Source organism: Sus scrofa, chromosome 9 (assembly GCF_054392235.1).
Source record: "Sus scrofa isolate SSC_HxYL_T2T_F1_AM1 chromosome 9, Sscrofa_HxYL_maternal_Yorkshire_Landrace_v2.0, whole genome shotgun sequence".
Classification (NCBI taxonomy): domain Eukaryota; kingdom Metazoa; phylum Chordata; class Mammalia; order Artiodactyla; family Suidae; genus Sus; species Sus scrofa.
The window spans coordinates 15755146-15772071 of NC_139391.1; the positions used below are offsets into that span (position 1 = coordinate 15755146).

The 16926-nt window shown below is 36.8% G+C and overlaps 1 protein-coding gene across 9 annotated transcripts in view; it reads right to left on the reverse strand.

The window, feature by feature from the left end:
* Positions 1–16926, reverse strand: part of TENM4 (teneurin transmembrane protein 4) — a 2941714-nt gene that overhangs the window by 2681522 nt on the left and 243266 nt on the right. For all 9 annotated transcript variants that reach the window (XM_084975397.1, XM_084975391.1, XM_084975384.1 and 6 more), the window contains exon 2: positions 627–846. The gene's annotated coding sequence lies outside the window, so the exon portion shown is untranslated. The remainder of the gene's footprint in view (positions 1–626; positions 847–16926) is intronic.

The following is a 16926-nucleotide window of genomic DNA, read 5'->3' on the forward strand; positions in this document are numbered from 1 at the left end:
TTATAGAAAAGAACGCATGACTCAGAGGGCAGAGGTAGGAAACCCAAAGAACTACACAAACGGGCAAACTGCATTCCTAATACACATACTTCCTACCCTGGGAATAGCAGGATTCCAGGCATGTGTTAATTCTGTCCTTTTTTGGTTGAGCATGTCTACTGGGGCTATCCTATCACTATCTCCCAGTTGGTTTTTGTTTACTGGAGCAGATAACCTGTCTTTCTAGACCACAATCTCTGCATTTGAAAGCAACAAAAACAACAACAACAATAAACAAACCAAAAAAAAACTACCCATGAAGGCAACCTCAAGAAGCCTTGTCCACACCTGGACAAGGTTTAGGTGTTGATACTGTATTCTAAGCCTGAACTTGATGCTGTGACAAGACTTTTGGTGGGCTTGAAAGAGGGAGTTAGTACATTTTTACCTTTCTACAGAAATGTAAATATTTTAAGACCGGAGGGCAGACTGTGGTGGACTACAGATGGACCAAATTTGTTGTCCCTCCCACTTTTTAAGCCACTCTGGCTTGTGATTGGCTGTGATTGACGGAATGCGACAAAAGTGACTGCATGGAATATCTCAAGGTGAATTATAAATGGGCTTTTAAGAAATCTGCAGGTTACCTTTTAAATTCCTCTTGCATGATGGGCTTCCATGATGTATAAAGCTGGAACCTTGTGGGAAGGTCACGCGGAGGAGAGGAGAGAAGAGGAGGGGGTGCTTTAGTGAACTGCCCCACGTGACATCCAGCACCAATGGTCAGCGCTGTGAGTGGGTCTCCCAGGTGACTACAGCTCCAGCCAACACCACAGAAACAGAACTTCCCAGCTGAGCCCAGTCAACCTTAGTCAGGAGAGATAAGAAATGGCTGTTACTTTTTAAGCTACTGAGTTTGGTGCTATTTTCCTTTTTTAAATCCTAAGGTAGAAAAAAATATTTTTTATACTCTAATACTAATATACCTGTGAATTTCCAAAGGCTACAGATTTCTCCAAACTCTCCTTTTGGGGACTATGTCCTGAAAAGTAGCAGAAATCTAGTTTTCAAGTAACATGCTTTGGTTAGGAGAAAATCATTTAAAATGAGAAATACCTGCGCACAGAACTTAGCCGAACCATTTATTAATTGGGAATCCTGATAAAGATATTTTTAACCTCATGGGTTCTCCACTGTTGCCTTTAAAAGTGATGATAATAAGAGCCACTTTACAGGATGCGTGTATTACGTGAAAAAAGACATAAAAATCACCCATCAAGAATTCCATAAGCACAGGAGGTTTTTTTTACTCAATAATGTTAACTGATACTTTTATTATCTGACAGGAGAGAAAGTGACTTTGTATTGGGTCTAGAAAATGATTCTTTGTCTTTCAAGCAGGAGGAAAATGATAGGAGATACAAATTATAATTTAAATTAAAAAAGAAAATTAAGGGTTATTTTCCTGTGGAGGGATTTTACTTTTCTACAACTAGTAAACACTCTGAGAAAATGTACCACAGTTTCTTGGCACCTGGAATTGGGGAAGTCATTTTATAAAGCCATAAGTACATATTTCCTCATCCCAGCATAGGGTGTGTTGGTGCGTAGATGACAGCAGAAAGGGCATATGTAGCTCCCCTAAACCTACACAGGTGTGTTCCTTGTCTTAGTAGCCACATGCTCTTCCAGCTACTACAAATCCTGACTCTCTTTCACCTGCATACCCTGTGAGGAATGAACCATGTTGATTAGCCATCAAAGTACAGAGCAAGAGATAGCTTTTGACTGTTTACCCCCGAAATACACATCACAAGTTAATTCTAAAACATCCTAGAGGAGGAAAGTATCAAGAGGTAGAAACTTGACAGAATGATAAAGAGCATGTGATTTCAGTTATGAATAGTGTCAATGCTGAGTCTTATAAAATTTTACAAGCAAAAAAGGTTAATAAGAATGATAATAAGGATGATAGGGAACATCTTTTTAGAACGCAACCCCCTTGTGTATGTATCATGTTACTTTCCATACCCCTAACTGACCACTCTACGCCTCCATGAAATACAGATTCAGACCCATTGTCGTCTAGTGGTTCCACCACGGACGCCGCTCTGGAATCTATTTCAGACAGACTAGGCATGAAAATTACCTAAGCACATATAAAGAGCTAGGAAGGTTTACTGCCTGCAGTGGCTTTCAAAAGAATGGTTCCCCCGGCCAGCAGCATCAGCATCTCCTGAAGCTTGTTAGAAATGAAAATTACCAGGCTCCACCACAGACCTGCTAAGTCAGAAACTCTGGGGATGGGGTCCAGCCATCAGTGTTTGAACAAGTCTCCCAGGTTTTTCTTAATGCTTAGTCTTTGAGAACTGTCAGTATACTGAATGGAGGTAAGGAAAAATTCAGATACAGAAACAAAAACCAAAAACCCCCATCATCTTTCAGAAATATGGATTTCAAGTTTTGGTTCTATCAAATAGTAAGGAAAGGCACAGGTGTCAATATTGAGAGTTGAAGGAATGATACTTCCAGAATCAGAAAGAATTGGAACTAAAGCATGACACTCCATGCCTGTCTGATTTTACTTAACCTTTCTGAATTCAGCCCTACTGTCTGGGAAAGGAGATAATACTATCTCCCTTGGTGTGTAATTAAATCAAAGAGCATGCATAAACTAGCTAGTAGTTAGCTGTGTATCCTGTATTCATTTGATTCATTTTAGTGTTTGCTGAAGATACAGGCAGTAACTTCAACTCAAGAGAACTATAGGTGGCTTGCTTCAGGGTAGGTAGAAGGTTGTGAAAAGTGGAGATGGTGAAATAAAAGGACAAATATAAGTATTGATGAGCTTGCTGATTTCTTATCAGTCAGGCAGCCTCTTCACAGACTAGAGGGGAGAGGCAGTGAGTGGTAAGTTTACGCCCACAGTGAAGCCTCTGTGCTCATTTGCGTGAATTTAGAGCCTCATTCATTTCCAGTTATTGAATGCCTGCCTGTGAAGAGCCAGGAAGAGTGCCAGTAAGTGAAGGTGAAACAGGCTATTCAAAAAGAGGCAGTGCGGGATAATAATTAAGAACTTGAGCTTGGAGCCAACCTGCCTGGTTTTGAATCCAAGCCTATTATCTATCTATTGTGTGACCTCAGGGAAGTCACTTAACCTCTGGGGTCTCCGCTTTTTCATCCTTATTCTTAAAAGGTGGTAATAATACCAAATACCTGGTAGGATTATGGTCAGAATAAAATGAATTAATACACATTCAAAAAAATCAGGTGAGGATTCAAGCAGCCTAGGACCTTCGTTAATGTGGCTTATGTTCATCTCCTGATGTGTTGGCATAACTCACTCCTTTACTGGCTTTTCCTGACATCCCACTGTCTGTGAGATTGAGTCCAGAATTTCATCCTTATGGACCTCTAGACCGGTGCTTCTCAATCTTTAATCTGAATAGGATCTCTGGGGGTTCACATAAAAATGCAAATTCGGGCTTAGTAAGACTGGGATGGGGCCTGAGTTCCTGCATTTTTAACAAGCTTCCAGGCGAGGCCCATGCAATTGTCCAGGAACCACAATTTCAATGCAAAACTATATTCTAATTTCAACTTTAGAAGGTAGCCCATTGCAGAGATGGAACATCATTTTAATAGAGGTCCCTGAAATATGCTATGGGAAGAATGACTAAATTTGCTCACTTAGAAATCAGGCAAACTTTTAAGTAGGTTTTGGTTCTAAGGAAAGATAAACTTTAAGACAAGAGAAAAATGTAAGAGTATTCTGTGTTCTGACTTTGATGTCAAGGGCACAGAGTTTGAATCTGATCTAGACAGCGGCAGGAGACCAGCGCAATGACTGAGAAGCAGAATTGATAGAGTTGCAGGGCAGGGAAGAAGGCTTTTACTAACTGCTGTGCTTGCTGAGAGCTCTACCACAGAGATGGGGGGAATAAATTCATGGGCATGGAGTTATAGTAGCAGGAAGTAAATTTTACAGATTCTTACACATCTTAACGTTGAATTGTGGTAGAACATTATTGCAATACATGCTGGTTGAACAGAATTCAATTTATTTTTATCATTTTATTTTTAAGAAGAATATTTACCTCAGAGTTTTAAAGTGAAAGGAATTAATAGACACAGAGGTATAAAATTGTATTTTTGGAATACAATTGTCTCTGACATGCAGTATTAGTTAATATCAGCTATTATTATTATTAAAATATATTATCTGAGAAAATAATCTCCATTACAATAAAAAAATAAAAGACAAGTTCTGTGTGTCATTTATGTTATAGAAACTTTAATAAATTAAGATGAAAGAGAGAAAATGCATTTTCCAAATTATTTGTATCAGTCATAGCAGGTTTAGAACTCCATCTATCCATTTTTAAAAGTCTATATTCATCCACCAATACATGCTGTTTTAAGTCAAGTGATTAAAATTTAGGTTATAGTTTCTTCATCTATAAAATAAAGATATGTTATATACCTCAATATCAAAAAAGAGCAGTCCAATCAAAAATGGGCAGAGGATCTGAAAAGGCATTTCTCCAAAGAAGACAATACAGATGGCCAAGAGGCCCATGAGAAGATGCTGGATATCACTCATTATTAGAGAAACGCAAATCGAAACTACAATGAGGTATCGTCTCACACCAGTCAGAACGGCCATCATCAAAAAGTCTACAAATAATAAATGCCGAGAGAAGGGGTGGAGAAAAGGGAACCCTCCTACACTCTTGGTGGGAATGTAAATTGATATAGCCCCTCTGGAGGACAGTATGATGGTTCCTTAAAAAACTAAAAAATTGAGCTACCGTATGATCCAGCAATCTCACTCCTGGACATATATCTGGAGGAAGCTGTAATTGGAAATTACACATGCACTCCAATGTTCAAAGCAGGATTATTTACAATAGCTAAGACACAAAAGTAACCTAATGTCCATCAAAAGATGAATGGATAAAAAAGATGTGGCTCATAGGCACAATGGAAAACTACTTAGCCATAAAAAAGAATGAAATAATGTCATTTTCACCAACATGGATGGACCTACAGATTATCACACTAAGTGAAGTAAGCCAGACAGAAAAAGACACATATCATATGATACTACTTATATGTATAATCAAAAAATGATACAAATGAACATATTTACAAAAGAGAAACAGACTCATAGATATAGAAAACAAACCTATGGTGACCAAAAGAGTGATAAATTAGGAGTTTGGGATTAAAATTATACACACCACTAGATATAAAATAGATAACCAACAAGGAACTACTCTATTGTACAGCACAGGGAAATACACTCAATATCTTGTAATAACCTATAATTGAAAAGAATGTAAAAAAAAAAAAAGAGAATAGATAGGAGGTCCCTTGTGGCACAGCAGGTTAAGGACCTGGCTTGTCACTGCGGTGGTTGGTTTGAATTGCTGCTGTGGCATGGGTTTAATCCCTGGCCTGGGAACTTCTGCATGCAATGGATGAAGCGTTAAAAAAAAAGAATATATACATACATATATAACCAAATCACTTTGCTGTACACTCCTGAAACTAACATAACATTGTAAATCAACAATATTTTAATAAAAATTTAAAAAATAAAGGTATGTTCTTTTAACAACTAGGTGATCATTTATGCGATCAAAGTATAAATGTATATTAAACATTTTACACATATAAATTATAATTGAGTTAGCCAATCAGCTACACTTGATTTCAGCTACCTACTCATTCTCAGCAATTACAATAAGTAGGCTTTTTTTGCAATTAAGTACATGCTCACAAATTAATTGTACTATGAATTAAAGTCACCTTAACAAGCTAAAAAGAGGAAAAAACACATTTAGTTAACCTCTACATTTTTTAACTCACACAGTTATTCTAAGAATAAAGCTACCACAAACAGTAAACCCCAGTCATAGTAGCCTTGGCTATAAAACTCCCTCCCTGCATCTTGACATGGCTAACTCCTGCTTATTTCTCAGGTCTCAGCTAAAATGTTGTGTCTCCAGAGAGACTTTGCTGACCATTCACTCACATCTCTCTTTCCATCCCTACCTCTACATGTCCTGTAACTGTGTATGAGTTACACCATTTGAATCTGTTGAATGCTTATCACTATCTGAAATCTTGTCCTCGTGTTGGTTATTTTGCTCACTAAACACTTCCAAGGAGAGCATCAGAGTGTCAGCATCTTCCTTCTGTGCCAAATTTGGGCTGTGGTCCTGTGCCTGGATTGGCACATGGTAGATACTCAATAACTAGTTAGATAAGATAGGGCTCCTAATGTCTTGAATCTCAGAATGTCAAAACTTTAACAACTTCTAGATAGACTTAGTTTAAAATGCTATGCTTTGTAAGTGTAGGTAATGCCCTTGATCCAAAATTAGCAGCAGTTAAACATGTGTTCTGTTGTACTTTAAGATTTGCAATGACTACATCTAAGCATCTAAGGATGACCTGACCCCCTTGCTGTACAGTGGGAAAATAATAAAAAAAAAAAAAAAAAAAAAAAAGATTTGCAATGACATTTCTGTTATCTAGCTTTTGGCACGTAAGAATAAGGTGGGGTAAGGACCAGCAATCAATAGCTATGAACAGGTCGAACTTGCACAGGTTTTGCTGAGTATAAGTCCATTATTCTGAACACAGTAGCATTGTGTTTAATTTTACAGACACATCTTAATGACGAATGAACTTAGGGATAGTGTGATATCAGAATTTTATCACTTAAGTTGTGAGTGAAATAGAACCAATCTTAAATTGAATGCAATGGGCATATATTTTGTGTGTTCTTACTATGTATTATACAATACCACTGTATATTAAATCAACTTTAGTTGACTACAGAATTTCTCAGTGTTGTAATCACGTTATTTAATTTGTCATATGCAAAACTTAATGCTTTCCCTGTTATCATCAGAAGAGAGGTGCCTCAGGAACAAAGAAGGGGTTTATTGGGGAAAAAAGTCACAATCTTGTATTGCTAAAATCTTACATACTGTGAGTATAGAAACTCAACTTTATACCTAGGAGATACTCAAAATAAAGTCAAAGGACGTATAGCATTTATTTTCAGTTTTGTATATGAAAGGGGAAAAAAATGTCTTATCAGCAGTCCAATTCTAGCACTGCCTTTTTCACAGCAAAGTACTTCATTTTTTGAAAACACTGTTCAATTGGATCAAGTCTCTCTATATAATAATAAACTGTGAAAACAGAACTGTAGAGGTGATATGATATAAGAATGGTATGAAAAAACAGCTTAATGTTAATACCTGTTAACATGGCACAAACTGGGCAATTAATAACTGCTCATGAAATTAACAGAATATATTTTTAGTGTTTAGTGTTCATTTTTAATTTTCACATTTATTGTTAATATTTAAACCTAAATCATACTTCTTCTTGCTCCTTCAAAATATTTCCTTGAATTGTTGGTTCTATCTTTCCTTTTGAGTTATTTTATGCTCTTGTTTTTGTCTGTTATCAGCAAAGAAATAAGATACCCTATGTATTATTCACCTTAGTTTCCAAACATCTCCTGAACATCAAATCTGTTCAGATAAAGATTTGCATAAGGTTCTAGGAAGGGTACAGAAATGAGTGAAATATGATCCTCTGCTATGAAAGGCAAATACATGGCTTTGAGAGTAATATGAAGAGATGAAAAAATAACTCACCCAAGAAGGAACATTTGAGATATGTTTCTTGAAGGGTGGGAAGAATTTTGAAAGGTGGAAGGGAGTTAGCGATAATGGCAGATAAGCTAAATCATGGAATATAGACAGAAAAATTAATAGTGGAATTAGGAATTTTGATAAGTTAATAAGGAATGAGATGTGGAATACAAGGCTGAATGCTAAGTTTGAGGAAAGATAAAAAACACTAAGATTCTTTTTAAATAATGATCACTAAAATTTTTGAACTGGGGAATGACAGGATTAAATATTTTCTTGATATTATCTTTTTTTTGTTTTCTTGTTAATCAATCTAAACTAAATTGATATTTAATATTTCTTTCATCTTATACAGCTTAGCATATTTTAAAATCATTCTCTTTTCTCTGATATATGCCAGTTTCTTAATGCCTTAACTGGATTTACAAAAAATGCCTTCTAGAGCCCTTCTTTCATACTTCAAATACTTTCTCTACACCACAGCCAGTAATCTTTATAAAATGCAAACTTTCCATGTCACTTCCTTGCTTTGAAAATCTCTGCTAGCTTCCCAATTCCCTCAAGACTCCTGAGCATGATTTATGAGACTCAAGTCCAACTCTTTATCCTTCCAGATCTCTTCTGCAAGATTCCTCTTCTTCTCACCTCTAAGCTTTTGCCTGTGCTCCTCTCTCTCAAATTCATTTCCCTAACTCAGTTCATCTTGGGACCTCAATCCCCCAGGGAACAAATTTCTGATTTTAAGCACTCTCTCCTCTGTGCCCCCAGTACCCTGTTTATCATATTGAATTATAACACATTATTTACATGGTTAACTCACCCACAAAAAGCTGTACACTCTGTGAGGCTGGGCCGTGGTTATCTTCCCACTCTTTTTTTTTTTTTTTTTTTTTTTTTTTTTAGGGCCACAGCCACACAGCCATGGCATATGGAAGTTCCCAGGCCAGAGGTCAAACTGGAACTGCAGCTGCCAGCCTATACCACAGCCATAGCAACACTAGATCCCAGCTACATCCATGACCTAAACCACAGCTCAAGGCAACACCAGATCCTTAACCCACTGAACGAGGCCAGGGGTCAAACCAGCATCCTCATGGGTACTAGTTGGGTTCATTACTGCTGAGCCACAACGGGAACTATATCTTCCCATTCTTAAATTTCCAGAACTCAGTACACTGCCTGGCATATAGTAGGTCCTAAACATATGTGCAGGAGCCAAATGCATACAGAAAAGAATAAAGAATGTGTGATATATGAATGAGATATAAACAAGAGATGAGAAAGATAAGATTTTCTAATTTGCATATTAAAAGTTTTAGATCTTGTAAATTAATGAACAAATTATATAAACCATAATCATAACTATTCTATTTGTTGAGCCACAAACATGTGCCAAATCAATACACGCAGTTTTTATCCAGCATTTAGTGTAGTGCTTGGCATCTATCTCCTATCTATCAATCTGTCTATCTATCTCAGAAATGCAGTTACTATTATTATTATACTACTATTATGTTTTCCCATTTTATACACAAAGAAACTAATATTCAATAAAAAGAACTAATTTTTCTTAGATCGCACAATAGCACTGCTTGTCTCTAAATGTGAGTTTTCAGTTACGCTGAAGTTTTCTAAAATTTTTAAATAATAAAACCTCTGGGAGTTCCTGTCGTGGCTCCACGGTTAATGAATCTGACTAGCATCCATGAGGACACAGGTTCAATCCCTGGCCTTGCTCAGTGGGTTAAGGATCTGACGATGCTGTGAGCTGTGGCATAGGTCTCAGATGTGACTTGGTTCCTGCTTTACTGTGGCTGTTGCATAGGCCAGCAACTACAGCTCTGATTGGACCCCTAGCCTGGGAACCTCCATATGCCATGGGGGTGGCCCTATTAAAAAGAAAAACAAAAACAAAACTGTTTCTCTCTCTCACAGCAACACTTAACTAGAACTCCCATATATGAAGATATTAAAGATGAACCTGATGCCAGTGGAGAAATCCACCCCCATCTCCCCTTCACGCATAAGTAGGTCCCTGAATAATCTCTTGTAGGGATGCCCATAAGTTTATAGAAAGCATTTAGAACTTCACTGGCCCACTCCTTGCTGCCTGCCATTCCATGAACAAGATCCCATAGCAGCAATATTGAGTATCTCAACTCTATTCCTTTTGCCTTCCTTGCTAACACATTTGCAATATAATGCAATATATTTGCCTTGGTCTAATAGACGGCCTAGCTATTAAATCAAAAAGGTGAATACAAGGAGATATACTGACCTGGAGCACAGCCCAGGATTTCTGAAGTTTGACATTTAATACTCTGCAGGCATGGGGAAGTTAGAATTGGGGAGTAGAAGTTATAACCAGGGTTGAGAGTCTCTGGAAGTTAACAATATGGTAAAGGTGGGGCTCTAAGTCCAGAAAGTCACTACACTTAGGACTATGCAGACATAAATTACAGATCTGAGTTGAACTTACTTTCTCCTTACTCCAGGCAGTGCTTTCCACTTGAAACTATGGTCAAGAATATAGCTTTAGAAACTGAGAGATCTAAATTTATGACTTAGCCTTGATGGCCTACAGAAGTGTAGCTTACTTAAGACCATGTCTCTGATGCATGTGTTTATTTTGGAAGTGGCCTTAAGAACAGGAATGAGGGACTGAAAGACTAAAAGAAGGAATGAGGGCAAATCCACCAAAGTGTACATTACTGCTGCAGGCAACTGGGAATCAATTTGCTGGGGTCTCTCTAAGAGGATAAACATATATTTTGAATAGTATTGGTCTATATTGTATTCATGACCATGTTATTTGTTTGAATTTTCCCCTGGAAAGAAATGCCACCTTGAAACTTGTTTATAGAGTCTTAGGCCAAAGTATTTGGAATTCGATTAATTATTAACCTCAGTATTTGTAAATCAATTAATACTTGATTCAAATAATAAGTGGTATCTTCTTTTGACTTCTAAGGAAAAAGGTACACACAGAGAAAGACAGAGATAACACAATACCTGGATTTTAGTTCTTTCCTTTGCAGTATTTCACATTCTACCAGAACTCAAGCATTGTCAAGAATTAAATTTAGTGACAATTCAATAGCAAAAATGGACATAATTCTGGCATTTTTCCATATGAGGATATTGTTCATAATCATGTCCACTCACAGCAAGATTTGTGCCCACACATTCCATTATTGCATGTGGGAGTTGATTCCATTTTTTTTGACTATAGGAATCTACCCATGAAATAGAACAGAAGACTTAAATTTGGGGAAATTATCTTTTGCCTGTCTCTCCACCCAGCAAAAATGTCGAAAGTAACAATTCTGTGCAATGTACTTTAAACACTTAAGTTTGCCTTTTGGAAAACCATGATTCCAATGAGCAGCTGCAGATCTCTGTTAAAACCAAAGGTATAAATTATAACCTCTTCTACTGCGCAAAGTGAACCTAGCAAGTGGATGTGTGAGGATTAAGGAGCATCTCCCAGGGAATACAATGTTTTGGTCAATTTGAAAGAGATTTAGAAAAGCTCTAGGCATATCTTTGGAGATTTTAATTGAATAAAGAATTAGGAAGGAAAGGGGAGAGTGAGGGTGGTATCATCACATAAACTTTCTTCTTGAAGGGCATTCCAGGTAATGAGGCATAAATCCTAGACTGATGGCTTTGATCCTGCCTCACCTTCTTCTTAGATAAAATTCAGATCCATCCTCTGTGAACCAAGCGGGGAATATCCTTGTCATCGAACATTAGGATACCCTAGTTCCAAAAGTCTCCTTATGGGCCAACCAATCCAGGGATTCCAAATTCAAATGTCATATACATACATACATATATATGTGTGTGTATGTGTGTGTGTGTGTGTGTATACACACATACACATGTATTTATTTATTTATTTATTTTTATGGCCACACATGCAGCATACGGAAGTTCCCAGGCTAGGGGTCCAAATGGAGCTGCAGCTGCTGGCCAATGCCACAGCCATGGCAACACTGGATCTGAGCTAAATCTGCAAACTACACTGAAGCTTGCAGCAATGCCGGATCCTTTACCCACCAAGTGAAGCCAGGGATCAAACCTGCATCCTCACAGAGACAATATTGGGTCATTAACCTGCTGAGCCACAATGGAAACTCTGTCAAATGTCTTTAGAGGCCAAACAGATAAGTTTGAATAAATGAATAAACAGCTTAAGCATATGACCTAAATATTTAGGATCCTGGCATCTACTGATCAGATTGTCCTCCTAGATTTGCAGTTTCAGTCGTATAATTCTCACACTTTCCTCCAATGAAAATAATATAGAATTTGAGATATATAAGGTTTGAAAGTCAGTCTCACTTGGATTTTAATCCAGTTAGACCTTCTACTAGCCGTAGGAGCAGAAACAAACTGCTTAATATTTCTAAGTCTCCCTTTGTTCATCTTCGACACAGAAAATTTATATCAAACCTGGATTGTTGTTTGGAAGGTTATAATGTATACACATCTCTAACATCTGGCAAGTGGTAGACCTGAGCTTAAAACCAAAGCCATGCTAATTCCAGGACAAACAGTGCTGTGTTGTCACAGCGGTCCTAGACCAGGAAGCCAGGAGGCCTAATTGAAGATGAGTTGTGATAAGCTTAGGCTTTGGACTCAAGAGTGTTGACGTTTCAGACTAGTCCTGACCTTTCATAATTGGGATGCTATTTAATGTTTGTATGTTCCAGTTTCGTAATTTAGAATGTTGCAATCCAATTCACTAACTTCAAGGTGCCAAATCCATTCCTCCAGCATTAATTTATTTGACCTATCAGAAGCATGTGATACAAATGATCCCTTCCTTCTCACTGAAGCCCTTTCTTCACCTAGCTTCTGGGCAAGTTTTCTCTTGGTCTCTCCCTAACCTCTATGAAGATTCAATGAAGCAATGCATATAAAGTTCTTAGCACAATCCCTGAGACTTAATAAATCATCAGTAAATAGCAGCTTCTGCTCTCATCATCATCATCACATCATTTTTTTATTGTTATTTCCCGAATACAATTTTTTTTCTACTGTACAGCATGGTGTACATGTACACATTCTTTTTCCTCCCATCATCATGCTCCATCATAAGTGACTAGACATGGTTCTCAGTGCTACACAACAGGATCTCATTGCTAATCAATTCCAAAAGCAAGAGTTTGCATCTATTAACCCCAAGCTCCCAATCTATCCCATTCTCTTCCTTGGCAACCACAAGTCTATTCTCCAAGTCCATGATTTTCTTGTCTGTGGAAAGGTTCATTTGTGCCATATATTAGATTCTAGATATAAGTGATTGGATTAGGAAGAATGTGGCATATATACACAATGGAATACTACTCAGCCATAAAAAAACCAAAATAATGCCATCTGCAGAAACATAGATGGAACTAGAGACTCTCATACTGAGTGAAGTAAGTTAGAAAGAGAAGGACAAATACCATATGATATCACTTATATCTGGAATCATCATCATTTATAATCATGGTATCATGAACCTTCAGAATCGTTCTCTATGCAGAATAACATCCTCCTTATTCTGTGCTGTATTTTAGGAGATAAGGATAGAGCAGTAGAAAAAAAAAAGCCACAATCCTTGCCTTCACAAATCTCACATTCCAGCCGGAGAAATAGAATGCTAAAGAATAAATAAATAACATATGAAAGGTGACATTTTAAATCAGTATCTCTCAATAAACTAATATTTTATTAAATCTTCAAAAGATATGAGAGTGTGAATCATTTGGGTATCTGAGGAAGCACATTTTAGACAGAGCAAATAACAATATGAAAGCCCTGAGATAAGAATGTCCCAGGAAGAGATAAGAGCACATTGAACTAAGAGAAGGGATTAAGAAATGACATAAAAGAGAGCTTGCCAGTAGTCGTCAGGAACCTGTCTCAGCTTTTGTGGGTGATACGGGAAGTCATTGGAAGGTTTTGTGCACAAGTCTTAACAAAATCTTTATGGAGGCTGTATAGAAGACAAACTGTGGGCAGCCAATAATAAAGGCAAAGAAAGCAGTTAGAATGCGATTAAAGTAACTCATGGGAAATGTTAGTTGACTGAGACCATGGTGGTAGCTGTGAAATTACTTAGAATAGGTTACTTTTTAAATACATCTTAAAGATAATTTTGATAGAATTTACTGAAGAAATAAATGTGAGATTAAAGAAAAAGATAATAGTCATCAGTGGCCTCAGGGTTTTTGACCTGAGCAACGGGTAAAATAGAGATCTACCTATGGATTCTATAGGAAAAAAAAAAAAAAAAAACAGACTTTTGAAGAAATATCAGGGTCTATTTTCAGGCACGTCAAAGCTGACCCTATTAAAGATCAAGATGTAAAAGACAACAAGGGAGTTGGATGTATGTGTCTGAAGATTAAGGAGGAGGTCCAGGCTGAAGTACATATTTCAGAGCAGTCATTAAATAGCTGGTATATAAATCCATAGGACTAGATTAGATCATAGGCTATGAGGACAGAAAGAAGAGGAAAAAGTGCATGGACTGAGTTCTGGGCGAGTATAATATCTTAAATACAAGAAGATTGAGGAGCAAGAAGCAAAGAGATTGTAAAACAGAGCATCCAACAGTAGAAAAATTAAAGAGAAGACTTTTCCAGCAGTGAAGAAACTGCTTCACCAAGGAGGAAGGGATCAATAATATCAAGTGCTCTGGATGGGTCAAATAAACTGGAGACCAAGGAATGAATTTGGCACTTCAAAGTTAGATGTTATCCCTATTCTACTTTATTTATTTATTTATTTTTAATTTTTAAAATTATTTCCCCAATACGAATTTTTTTTTCTACTGTACAGAATGGTGACCCAGTTACACATACATGTACACATTCTATTTTCTCACATTATCATGCTCCCTCATAAGTGACTAGACATAGTTCCCAGTGCTACACAGCAGGATCTCATTGCTAATCCATTCCAAAGGCAATAGTTTGCATCTATTAACCCCAAGCTCCCCAAACACCCCACTCCCTCCCCTTCCCCCTTGGCAACCACAAGTCTATTCTGCAAGTCCATGAGTTTCTTTTCTGTGGAACGGTTCATCTGTGCCATATATTAGATTCCAGATGTAAGTGATGTCATATAGTATTTGTCCTTCTCTTTCTGACTTACTTCAGTCAGTATGAGAGTCTCTAGTTCCAGCCATGTTGTTGCAAATGGCATTATTTCATTTTTTTTTTTTTTAATGGCTGAGTATATATACCATGTCTTCCTAATCCAATCATCTGTTGGTGGACATTTGGGTTGTTTCCATGTCTTGGCTATGGTGAACAGAGCTGCAATGAACATGCAAGTGCATGTGTCTTTTTTAAGGAAAATTTTGTCCAGATATATGCCCTAGAGTGTGATTGCTGGTTCGTATGGTAGTTCTATGTATAGATTTCTAAGGTTCCTCCATACTGTTCTCCATAGTGGTTGTACCAGCTTACATTCCCACCAACAGTGCAGGAAGGTTCCCTTTTCTTCACACCCCCTCCAGCATGTGTTACTTGTGGACTTATGAATGATGGCCATTCTGACTGGTGTGAGGCAGTATCTCAAGGTAGTTTTGATTTGCATTTCTCTACTAATCAGGGATGTTGAGCATTTTTTCATGTGCTTGTTGGCCACCTGTACATCTTCCTTGGAAAAATATCTATTCAGGTCTTTTGCCCATTTTTCCATTGGGTTGTTGGCTTTTTTGCTGCTGAGTTGTATAAGTTGCTTTTATATTCTAGAGATTAGGCCCTTGTCAGTTTCATCATTTGAAATTATTTTCTCCCATTCTGTAAAATGTCTTTTTGTTTTATTTTTGGTTTCGTTTGCTGTGCAAAATCTTGTCAGTTTGAATAGGTCCCATTGGTTTATTTTTGCTTTTATTTCTGTTGCTTTGGGAAACTGACCTATTTTAAAATTTTAAATCCATTTTAAAATTTTCTTAGTGGTAGTCAAAAGATGGTTTTTAATCTAAGGTTAAAATAATTGTGTTCAGTGCCCCCCACCCCGCAAATCCTATGGAGGCTCTTTACTCAGTGGGTTGTAAAAGAATTAATATATTGTATAATATTGAGTATTCCCACCAAGGAACATAGTTTTTAATATCCATTTGATCAAATTTCATTCCTTTGTGTTCCCCAAATAGCTTATAGTTTTGTTCACATAGGTCCCATTCCTATTTTTTACATTCATTCCTAACTATTCTATAGTTTTTCACAATTTTATATAGAATTTTTTAACTTATAATCTGTATTGCTGGCATAAGGAAATCTGCATATTGATTTTGAGGTCAAGAGTTAAAACACTATCTTATTTACTAGTATTTGAGTTGATACTGGCTATTGAAAATCAAAAGTAAGGCTAGGCTCCTCACAAGCTAAATCAATTTATACAAAGTATGTTATATCTAAATTTTATTCTCCTCTACTGTAAAATAGGGATAGCACAATCTACTTTTCTCAAGTAGTGTTTGGTTAAGTTCAATCATTTTTGCATTTCTTCCTCTCTTTTCTCTTCTCCTTTTCTTAGGGATTTCTATTGCTTCATTATAACCAACATTTTGAAGTCAAATCTCTGAACTGAGGTCTTTTTTATTTTATGTCTTTCGAAACTTGCAGAAAATTGAATAATGAATACTTCAGAAACTTGGATTCAAATCATTTAGTATGAGGTTCATAGTTTTATCCCTTTTTATTATTTTTCCCAAACTAATTCTTTGAGTTGGTGTTATATCACTACCACTGAAAGTGTTTTAAAATTGACTATCATTCCCACACCACAAAATTCCTTCCGAATGAGATGTCTTGCCTTCACCTTTCCTTCCCTTCCTGGCTAGAACACTTTTATTCCTTCCACTGCAGTTAAAAAAAATATTTCAGCTAGATACATAGGTAAGAAGTGTTCCTGGAATAATAAAGGGACTCAGAAAATGTCACAGAAGAATATTAAAGACTCTGCCTTTCTTTGTTAAATAGGTAACTGATACAGTTTACATTTATCTACTTGCTAAAAAAAACTCTAAAATTCCCAGAAGCACTTTCCACCTTTACAAATAAAACTTTTAAAATACCCAAATGCCAAAGAAATAAACCGAATAAAGTTGGAATTCAAGAGGTGAATTCCACCTCTGAATTTTTAGCAAAATTTGTGGCACAGAAATCAAACCTGCACCCAAGCTACTTCAGTGACAACAACAGATCCTTAACCTGCTGCACCACAAGGGAATTTCCATTTTTCTAATTCTTTATTC